The following is a 7,378-nucleotide window of genomic DNA, read 5'->3' as shown; positions in this document are numbered from 1 at the left end:
ACTTCCCTAGGGCACCACAGCTTTGCACTCACAGTTCCACAACTAATCTGTTTCCTTCCATGTCATAAATCAATGTACATATAATGTATTGCCTACTATCACCATGGAATTGTTTTCCTATCCAGCCTTTTTTTCCTTCAACTAAGAGTGTTATAGTATAGGATCTGTTGTTTTGGAAACTTTGGAAACATTTCTAAATTCTTTGGTACTTCATTCTAAAAAGGACAAGTGATAAAACCTACAAAAGAGCATCCTGGAGTAGGATGGTTCACGGTGCAGGAAACAGACACCCCATCACCAGCTATCCTAAATAATACAGAAATACAGTATCCCACAATGAGAGAGTTCATAGACAGGCTTGGTTGCTTCAGTGGCTCAGTGATGTCACCTAGGACCCTGATTCCTTCCATCTCTCGGCTCTGCCAACCTCTCTGTTGGTTCATTCATAGTCTGGTAACAAGATAATTGCAGATGCTCTGGGTATCACATCCAGGCACAACTACATCTAAAGAGGGAAAAAAAGAGTGACTCTCTTCTACCAATGGTTCTTTTATGGAGAAGCTCCCAGCAGATGCCTTGTTATATCCCATTGGCTATAATCAAGTCACATTCCTATTCCTAAATCAATAGCTGGCAAGGAAGATATTACCCTTCAACAAGCCAGTTTATGAGGAAGAGATACCTGCACAATTAAGTCACAAATCCTTGAAGTTATTGACTCTCCCATTTTTTTTTTCATATTCCACATCTAATTTGTCATCAAATCCTGATGATTCTACTTCTAAATATATCCAGAATCAGACCACTACCCACTGTGTCCATTGCTACCACCCTGGTCCTAGTCACCATAATCTTCCACTTGGATACTATTGCTATAGTCTCCAAACTGGCTTCCTTCCATTCTCCACACTGCTCCTCAGAGTAGTCTCTTCTCAATACAGAGTAACCTTGCTACTCAAAAGACATTATCAGGAGCATGTCTCTCCCCACCTGTCCACAGTGCTTGTCTCCACATTGCCCATATTCAGACATACTGTCACTAAATGGGACAGCAATGAACATTAGGACTCCAGCTAACATCTTATTATCTTAGCAACCTGCTGGAAACAGATCCTATCCCAAAAGTCTAGCCACATTTCAAACCTCGTGTTACAAAACACGGCCCCCACAAATTATTGACCTGAGTTTCAGTTTCCTTTTCTGTAAGTTGTGGGTAATAATAATACATATTTCACAGATCACTGTAAGGAAAATTTGCTTGATGTATCTAAAGGCAACTTGCATAGGATTTGGCCAAAAGTACCACTTAATATTTATTCATTGTTAATTTTCAGATATGGGTGACTTGATTGTAGTTACTGCTTTAGAGAGCTATTAGAAATCAGCATCATTTATCAATGCTTAAGATTAGTACTTTTTGTATATTATCTTGCCCTTTGATTGTTTATTGAGAATAATTTCTTCAGTTATATTGCCAAATTTTCCCTGTGAAATAAGGTAGATAAGAGATGGTTTTAAAATTTGAAAAACCTAGATTGAAAGCCTGGTTCTGCCACTAAAACATGTGGGATCTTATGCAACTGAATTATCTTCTATGAGACTCAACTTACTTATTTGTAAAATGAGGATAGTGATACTTACCTTACTGGGGTTACTGGAAGGATTAAATGAGATGATATTTATTATTTGCCTGGCACCACGTCAGGTTTAATAGACAGAGGCTATAGTTATTACCAGCCTAGCATGGTGTCCCCCACACAGTGACTACTCAGTAATGTATACTTGGGATTAGATTAGACACACATTCCAGACTGTCAGGTTTGGTGGTTCACACCTGAACTCTTGGTGCAGTTCTGCTTCCATAGGTATTTCTACAAACTCATTCTTAAGAATTTCCTTGAACACAGAGTTCTGCACAGTCAGGGCTACAAGGCATTTCTTTGGTTTAATAACTACCCCCCAAAAAGATTTATTTTATCATAATTTTTCTTAAGCTAAATTTTATTTCACATCAATAACTATTATTGTGTGTCATTTCCATCATATACTAATCTTTTTTCTCAATCAAGACTATTTCAAAGGAGTTTTGGGGTAAAGAGGAGTCAGGAGAAACTTTTGGTTTAGGAGAAATCATGAAAAAGAATGAATTTGAAAGGGAGAAAAAAGTGATAAGACGACATTTAAGGGCAAGTGTCACTTGAGTGTGGATCGAGTGTGGAAGGGGATAACCAAGTAAAGAAGCAGCACTGATATTTTGGCACCAGGTGATGATATTACCCTCTTCATTCAGTAGGTTTCTCTTTTTGTCCAAGATATGGTTTGACTCTGTGTCACCACCCAAACCTCATGTTTAATTGTCATTCCTATTGTTGGGGGAAGGACCTGGTGGGAGGTGATTGGATCATAGGGGTAGATTTCTCTCTTGTTGTTCTCATGATAGTGGATAGTGAGTGAGTTCTCATGCGATCTGATGATTTAAAAGTGTGTGGCACTTCCCCCTTTACTCTCTTCCTCCTGCTCCATCTAAGACATAGCTTGCTTCTCCTCACCTTCCACCATGACTGTAAGTTTCCTGAGGCCTCCCAGCCATGCTTCCTGTATAGCCTACAGAACTGTGAGTCAGTTAAACCTCTTTTCTCCATAAATTACCCAGTCTCCAGTAGTTCTTTATGGTAGTGTGAGAACAGATTAATGCAGTCTATTTCTGGTTTATTCCAAAAAATGTTTGTTGAGCTCCTTTAATATACTGGGCTCCCTGGTTGATGAAGGGCAATGCGGAGGCTGCAAGGCACAGCCTAGGCCTTGAAGAAACATCAGAGCTGTGTGACAGAGGGTTGCAGAGTGGATGTGGGTGGAAGGGATTCTAGTGGAAGAAAGCTTGAAGAAGGAGTGCTGGGACCTGCAGCAAAAAGGAGAGTATAAGAAAGCAACAGAAAGGAGAGTAAAAGAGAGAAGGCTGGAGAGTAAGGTGGGACCATATCATGGGTCCAGGAGTTAGAATTTTCATGTCACAAATCCTATCACAAGGGGCATCAGAAAGCAAATATTACCTCACCATGCCACCCTGGCCATCTCCATGGTGACGCTGGGCAAAGAAGCCAAGCAGAGGCTGCAGTAACTTTTCAAGGGCAGCCAATTTTGCATCTGCTGGGGCTTTATTCGTCTCATGACTTACCTGGAACCAAAGAAGGGTGTAGAGCCTGGGATGTCTGAACCAATCGTTTTGAGCCTGCTTTGGAGATAAAGAACTATTTGATCATCTGGATTTGGAAGCTATCAATGGGCAGGAACAACATGGAGGTGTGCACTCTGATGGGGATAAGAAATGGGGCATCATTCAAATGTTCCCTAGTTGGCCAGGCACGGTGGCTCACACCTATAATCCAGCACTTTGGGAGGTCGAGGCAGGTGGATCACTTGAGCCCAGGATTAGAGATCAGCCTGGGCAGCAAGGCAAAACTCCAACTCTACAAAATATACAAAAATTAGCTGAGCCTATAGTTCCAGTTACTCCAGAGGCTGAAGTGGGAAGATTGCTTGAGCCTGGGAGGTTGAGGCTGCAGTGAGCTATGATGGCACCACTGCACTCAGGCACCTAGCCTGAGTGACAGAGCAAGACCCTATCTCAAATAAATAAATAAATATGTTTCCTGGTTGGATGGCACAGGGCTCTTCATAGAGGCTTCTGTGGCAGAGTGGAAACTCTACTGACTTATATATCAAAATGAATGTTTTTAACAATGAAAAAAACGTAACTACCTAGACTTTCCACCTTTGGCTGATAAGGAATTGTCCCTATTTGGCTAAAGAAGGAATAAGGTTTGGAGAGGTTAAGCAACTTTCTCAAGGTCACACAGTTTCCACAGGCCCTTTTTGGCATGAAGGAGATCCCAGAGCCACCCCTTTAATACATCTGTGTTCTAAAAGGGGGGTGAATGTGAGTTACGAAAGATTTTCATAACCTAGTTGACCAATGAACTTCATAAATAATGACAACTACAAATATTTTAGTATTTCTTTTAATCTATTTTCACTCAGCTCAGGAAATCATAATTTAAACAGAGGATCTGCTTAGATTTTATTTATTCATGAAGCAAACACTACATGGAAAGCACAAGGCTAGGGCTCTTCAGTGAAGAATAAACAGTGCAAGCTTTCCATTGTGCCTGTCATTTTCATCCTAAAATGAGTTCTGTGCTCCATCAAGGTGATAAAGCCAATCCATTTTGACACTGAGTTATCCATTATCCAATGCAAAGCAAATTTTAATATAAGAAAAACAATACATATCAGATGGTTCAGTGGCAAAAAGATAAATGTAGGAATCTGACTGTAAAGGATCCAAGCTCCATCACTTCCTAGGCACTTGGCTTTCAGCCAATTATTTAACCTCTCTACTTCCTTTTTTATATACAGGTCATGGTAATGGAAGGCCTCATAGCACTTTTTTTTTTTTTTTTTTTTTTTGAAATGTAGTCTTGCCCTGTCACCCAGGCTGGAGTGCATGCAGTGGTGCGATCTTGGCCCACTGCAACCTCTGCCTCCTGGGTTCAAGTGATTCCCCTGCCTCAGCCTCCTGAGTAGCTGGGACAAAAAGTGTGTGCCACCATACCCAGCTAATTTTTGTAGCTTTAGTAGAGACTAGATTTCCTCATGTTGGCCAGGCTGGTCTCGAACTCCTGACTTCAAGTGATCCACCCTCCTCGGCCTCCCAAAGTGTTGAGATTATACACATGAGCCACCATACCCAACTGTGTTTTGAAAGTATTGTATAAAACAACATACATAAAGCACTCAGCAATGTTCAGTCACCTAACAAGCACTTAATGTGTGTTCCCTTCTCCTCTCACTGTAAAACATAAGCTTCAAGTAATCTCTCTTTATTGTGATAGCACTTCTCTATAATCTTCCCCTTTGCAATCAATTACTAAAATGACCGTATTAACTTTCTGAAGTTTTAGGTTATACTTTTTATCTTTTTTCACAGAATAATGGTGAACTTAATCTAAGTTACTTACCTTTTATTTTACTAGTGGCTGCATGGCACGTAGGGTGTAACTTAAAACAATATAGAGTCTAATATTAAATGCTTATTTCATGTAGCATCCTTTTAAATGAATCAAATCCCCCAATTTGTTAGATTATTTTAAAACCAGCTAAGCAAACACATAGTCTTGGCACTCTATAGATTCCTGCTTAGATCATCTATCCTTGAACATATTAGAATTCAGATTTTTTAAGTTTCTAACTGGTTTCCTTCAAAGCAATATTAAGTTCCTTCACATAAGGCACATACTACATAAATAAGTTATGCCCACTTGCAGAATGCTGCTCATACAAGAACCACAAGAAACCTACCAGAAAAGATAACAAAATTTCTCTAAGCCTTGGAACAAGCAATATTTGTGGCATAGAAAAGGGGGGCAAAGAAGGAAACAGAACTTAGTAAATCCATTCAAATCTCAGCCAAAGGAATTAGAAAACTGTAACCTTGATGGTATGAGCGAGATTTGCCTTTATTTCTCAAATAACAGTAAAGGAAACCATGAACAGAGGGCTCAAGAATTTTGATTCTTGAACGTGGACTTAATTACTTAATTACTATACTGCATCACTTCCTTTAAAGAAAGAAAAGTACAATTTTTGCTTTATTCTCCTAAAGTTTCAGTATTTTATGCTCAAAAGTCTTGTCACATCAATTTTCTTTTAAGAACCATCTTGTAAACTTCTATGAGCCTGAAAAGTTGTCTCAAAGTCCTTTAATTATGAAAAATCCATGTTTGGGGATGCAATTCTGTGACTCTCTTCAACAAGGTTCTTTGAGTTAGCTATCTTGTTTTATTTAACTAAACATCTATAATTTAATACTCTGCTTCAGCTTCTCCTAAATGTCCCATAAACTGTGATAATCATTAGGGCAGAAGCAGGAAGAAAACTCAACGTCTTAAGATTGTTTTCTTTGTAACATGTGATGAATCAGACTTGCAAAGTTCAAAGCATAAAAACTCCTAATGAATGTTCATTCTGTGGAAGATGTGCATATCACTCTCTTTCAAAAACAAAACTTATTTAGGTGTTCTGTTTGTGGCAGATTTTCCAAGTTTAGACTTGTATTCTCATTCTTTATCACTATTTGAATACAACCCAATTATTAGGTCATAAATATAGTGAGAATCTTTATCAATGACATGAAACAAGTCATTTAATTCTTTGAGTCTGGGATGGTTAATTTCAGGTGTCAATTTGACTGGATTCAGGGACATGCAGATAACTGCTGGTGAAGCATTGTTTCTAGGTATGTCTGTGAGGGTGTTCCAGAAGAGACTGGCATTTGAATAACTGGACCAGGAAGATCCCCCCTTACCCAGTGCAGGCCCATACCATCCAGTTGGCTCAGGGCCTGACAGAACAAAAAGGCAGAAGAAAGGCAAATTTGCTCACTCTCTTCTGGAACTGGGACACCCATCTTCTCCTGCCCTTGGACATCAGAACTTCCAGGCCTCTGGACTCCAGGACTTGCACCAGATACTCCCCAGTTTTCAAGCCATCAGCTTAGGACTGAGAGTTACACTGTTGGTTCCTCTGGTCCTCAGGCCCTTGGACTTGGACTGAGCCATGCTACCATCTTCCCTTGTTCTTCATCTTGCAGACAGGATGTTGTGGGACTTCTCAGCCTCCATAATCAAGTGAGCCAATTCCCGTAGTAAATCCCTTCTGAAATATCTATATCTCTGTCTGTTTATCTATATTCTATTGGTTCTATTTCTTTAGAGAACTATGACTAATACAGGGTCTGAGTGCTTTCACTTTTAAAATGAAGTTTGGTATAATGCCACCTTCAAACCTATTCTCTACCCTTTCCCCTCTACTCAATGTTTTTGGGTCCTATGGACTGCATCAACAGGTTTTCTTGCCCTCTGACTTCCAGTTGGGTTCAGCCAATGGGAGGCATCAGCAACATAAGACCAGAAGAAGGTATACTTACTTGACCAGATACCTCCTTGTTAGCAGTAAATGCACAGCAACATTTCTCTACCAAAGGTCAATGCCTGTCATACAACCACAGCTCTTCAAGTTCCAGTGACCACTTCCTCCCCTTCCTCTCAAACAGCAGTAGTGGCTTCCTGCCTATCTTAACCCTATCTTCACCCTGACTGATACAGAAGATATGAGTTTAAGTAAACTCTAAAGTTTACCTTTTTGATATGTCCTAGAAAGGTATTCTCTGCTGGGAGAGCACATTATTATAATGCTTAGCCAATAAATGATACTCTGAGGGAGCCAGCATGTGTAAATGAGAGGAAACTGGACTGAGAGGCAGGAGATCAGCAGTTCTACTAAGTAGTTAGATAACTTTCTCTCGATGTGGTTTGGCTGT

At 39.9% G+C, this 7,378-nt stretch overlaps 1 pseudogene; it reads left to right on the top strand.

Moving 5' to 3' along the window:
- Positions 1 to 3,076: 3,076 nt before the first annotated feature.
- Positions 3,077 to 3,244, top strand: LOC115894789 (annotated as a pseudogene).
- The last annotated feature ends 4,134 nt before the right edge of the window (positions 3,245 to 7,378 follow it).

The sequence above is a fragment of the Rhinopithecus roxellana genome, chromosome 2, assembly GCF_007565055.1.
Source record: "Rhinopithecus roxellana isolate Shanxi Qingling chromosome 2, ASM756505v1, whole genome shotgun sequence".
Classification (NCBI taxonomy): domain Eukaryota; kingdom Metazoa; phylum Chordata; class Mammalia; order Primates; family Cercopithecidae; genus Rhinopithecus; species Rhinopithecus roxellana.
This window is presented reverse-complemented; position numbering and strand designations above follow the sequence as displayed.